This window comes from Saccopteryx bilineata, chromosome 11 (assembly GCF_036850765.1).
Source record: "Saccopteryx bilineata isolate mSacBil1 chromosome 11, mSacBil1_pri_phased_curated, whole genome shotgun sequence".
Lineage (NCBI taxonomy): Eukaryota > Metazoa > Chordata > Mammalia > Chiroptera > Emballonuridae > Saccopteryx > Saccopteryx bilineata.
In genome coordinates, this window is record NC_089500.1 from 33,366,066 (window position 1) to 33,369,780 (window position 3,715).

The following is a 3,715-nucleotide window of genomic DNA, read 5'->3' on the forward strand; positions in this document are numbered from 1 at the left end:
GATAGGGACAGACAGACAGGGAGGGAGAGAGATGAGAAGCATCAATTCTTCGTTGCAGCTCCTTAGTTGTTCAGTGATTGCTTTCTCATATGTGCCTTGACCAGGGGGCTACAGCAGAGCAAGTGACCCCTTGCTCAAGTCAGCGACCTTTGGGCTCAAGCCAGCGACCCCTTGCTCAGGCTGGTGAGCCAGTGCTCAAGCTGGCAACCTCGAGACTTCGAACCTGGGTCCTCTGTGTCCCAGTCTGACACTCTATCCACTGTACCATTGCCTACTCAGCCGAGAATTCTTTCTTTTGAAAACCTCAGTCATTTCCCTTAAAGGCTTCAACTCATTGGACGAGGCCCACTCTCTTTCTGGAGGACAATCTACTTTAATCACATCTAAAAAATACCCTCACAGTAGCATCTAGACTTGTTCTTGACCAAACAAACAGCTGGGAACCATAGCCTACAAGTTGACACGTACAATTACATCACAGCTTTTAAGCAATTCCCTCTCCTTCCTTTCATTTTTAGTCACAGGCAGATTTTCCATTTAGGTATTTCTCCCTTCCCTGCTCAGTCCATGTACTTTTCAGGTTTATTTTCTTTTCCCCAGTAATAGTAACAGTGCAGGTGAGGTAAGATGAGATGACCTAGACGATCTTAGCAGTGCAGATGAATTTTAGAATTCTTGCCTGGAGTGCTAGGATAGAAGCCCTTTCTCCAGCGTAGAGTGGGGTACCAATGGAACTGAAAGCACTGAAGTAGCTTGTCTCAGGAAGCTGACACCACGGAAGGCGGAACAGAGAGACGTAAAGAAACTGCACTCGAGATAGCCTTCAATCCTTCAGTTAAATCAACCCTGAACTCTGTCTTTCTGCTGGATTTTCAGTTACACAGACACTTATTTGCAACTTATGTTTCTGCTAGTACACAGGTTTTTTTCAGTTTTCCAGCATTTTTTTTGAGGGATACAGAAACATTAATCTGTTTCTGTATATGCCCTAAGTAGGATCATACCAGCCACCTCTGCATATCAGGACAGTGCTCCAACCAATGAAGCTATCCAGCAAGGGCTTACTTTTTTTTCTTATTTCACAACTGTCATTTTATTGCAAGATTGTAGAATTAGTTAAAAACTTAAACTATAACCTGGTAGTCTTTAGTCAGGTACCAAATTTCATTAAAAGCAAATTGCTTATTCAAAAGTGATTATGGACCAACTCAAAATGTAGAGCGAGGACAAGAAGCATCTCACTGACCAATAGATTGTTTTAATTCTCCCACTAGATGAAACTCAAGCTTTTCATTTTTAGGTGGGGGTAAACTGTAACTCCAGTAGACAGTGATACACAGAGTTTGTCACACAGCCTAGTTCCTTTAGTCAACTGTTTCTGGCTGTCTCATCTGGGATAGATGCATATGGATATGCTTGGGTTTTTCTTTGCAGCTTTAGATCTGCAGTGCACGTGGCATCTGTCTCCTTTTCCTGACGTGCAGTGATGTTTTGCAACACGTGCATCTCTATCCATGTTATCATGTGTTCTTCTTTCGATGCATTATATTCTGCACAGAGATATGGTAGTGCAGACAATTCTTTACCTCTTGTACCACCATTCCTGTTAAGTAACTTCCAGGCCATAGCAACGCTATTCCTCTGGACACCAAAAAGGTAATGGCATTTGCTGAGACTTCTTCAGATCAGTTGCATCCTGGATGTTTTTGATGGGAGCTTGTTTCACCTCTTCTAGTTGGGCAATTTTTAGCTCATTGAATTTATCAGTACCATAACTTCAATTACATAGACAATCATCCCTATTGTTGATATGGTAGAGATAATCTCTGGAGTAATTACATATATTTCATTGGATAGAAAATATAAGATAAGCCCAGTTCCGAGCACAAAGGGTCCAGTTTTAGGATAAAGGAACCGAAAGTATTGCCCAGGGATCAGCCCATGATGAACTTGTCCTCAGTATTTAGAATAAATTAGTACAGGGGCCTCATTGCCTGCAATACCACTGGACCAAGGAGGGCTCTGTTCTTCAGAGAAGGGACTGCTGCAGCAGTAGAAAGTACCATCTGAGACAGCATGGTCAGTGAGGGTCTGCTTAGCGATCTTGGTGTCCCAGTGATCTGGACGGGAGTATGTCAGGGGCAAGAACAAGACCGTCACTCGCAAATCTTTAGGGATTACTTTTTATAATAAGAAAGCAATCGCTATATTTATTGATTCTAAGAAAGACTTTCCTTTTGCATTTTAAAATCTCTAAAATTGGATGTGTTGTAGCATGTTGCAGTTTAATAGAAATTTCTTTTGTAGTGTATTTAAAATGATGGTGTGTCATATTCAATAATATTTTAGTTTTGATGAAAACATGATGTTTTAAACTTGATAAAAGTTATTTTTAAGGAAGATGAAATGTAAATGCTTAGGACCTTTAGAAGAATATGGCATATACTCCTGGGACCGTACGGTGACCTGGATGCCCCTACATCTTTAGAATGGTCCAGGAAAAAATTGATAATCTAGAATTTGGCTTTGCTGTACTATTTAGGACTGATTTAACTAGGCTAATGTAGAACATTTAATTCCTCATACTGGAAATGGGAATAAATATTTTCCTTTTAAAGAATCTGTGTATCATTGCTTGAAATGGCCTAGCAATGGATGAGTTTTCAATGTCTGTCTTCTTTTTCTTGGACTCTGCTTTTGTATTACTTTTAATTTCAAAACCAACTTCCCCGATTATGCTATTAAAGGCTCTTGCACATGAGTATTACATAAATAATAACATACATTGTATAGATCTTTAAATATTTTTCAAATATTTTTAGATCTACTATGTGATTTGATTCCCATAATTATGTGGGTAGGCAGATTATGAACCTTTTAGTATTTTAAAGACTTGCTTACAGGGGAAGACAAGATGGCACTGGAGTAGGCGGACGTACCTACATCCACCTCCCAGAACCAAAGTGGATTACAAAATAATTTTAAGAACTATCATCTGGAAAAACCAACTTTGGACTAAACTAAGAGGACTCTTCAACCAAGGAACACTGAAGAAGCCACATTGAGACTGGTAGGAAAAGCAGTAACATGGAGAGGGCTGCCCAGCTCCCTGGAGTGAACGGCAGCCGGAAGAGACTCGCGTGGTGGGAAGTGAGTTTAGCAGAGAGGGGCGGGTCCTGAGTCCCAGGAACAAAGCCCCAGCCTGCAGCCCCAGAGCCTAGAAGAGGCATATGGACAGTATTTAGCTGGAAACAAGTCAGGATACTGTTTGTGAGAAACAGGCTGATTTCTCAGACACAGGATTCTTCTTCTTTTTTTTTTTTTTTCCATTTTTCTGAAGCTTGAAACAGGGAGAGACAGTCAGAGAGACTCCCGCATGCACCCGACCGGGATCCACCTGGCACGCCCGCCATGGGGCGACGCTCTGTCCACCAGGGGGCGATGCTCTGCTCATCCTGGGTGTCACCATGTTGCGACCAGAGCCACTCTAGCGCCTGAGGCAGAGGCCACACAGCCATCTCCAGTGTCCGGGCCATCTTTGCTCCAATGGAGCCTTGGCTGCGGGAGGGGAAGAGAGAGACAGAGAGGAAAGCCCGGTGGAGGGGTGGAGAAGCAAATGGGCGCTTCTCCTGTGTGCCCTGGCCGGGAATCGAACCCGGGTCCTCCGCACGCTAGGCCGACACTCTACTGCTGAGCCAACCGGCCAGGGCTTAAC

General features: G+C 43.0%; 1 pseudogene; it reads right to left on the minus strand.

The window, feature by feature from the left end:
* Positions 1-807: 807 nt before the first annotated feature.
* Positions 808-2,489, minus strand: LOC136315354 (ATP synthase F(0) complex subunit B1, mitochondrial pseudogene; annotated as a pseudogene).
* Positions 2,490-3,715: the final 1,226 nt, after the last annotated feature.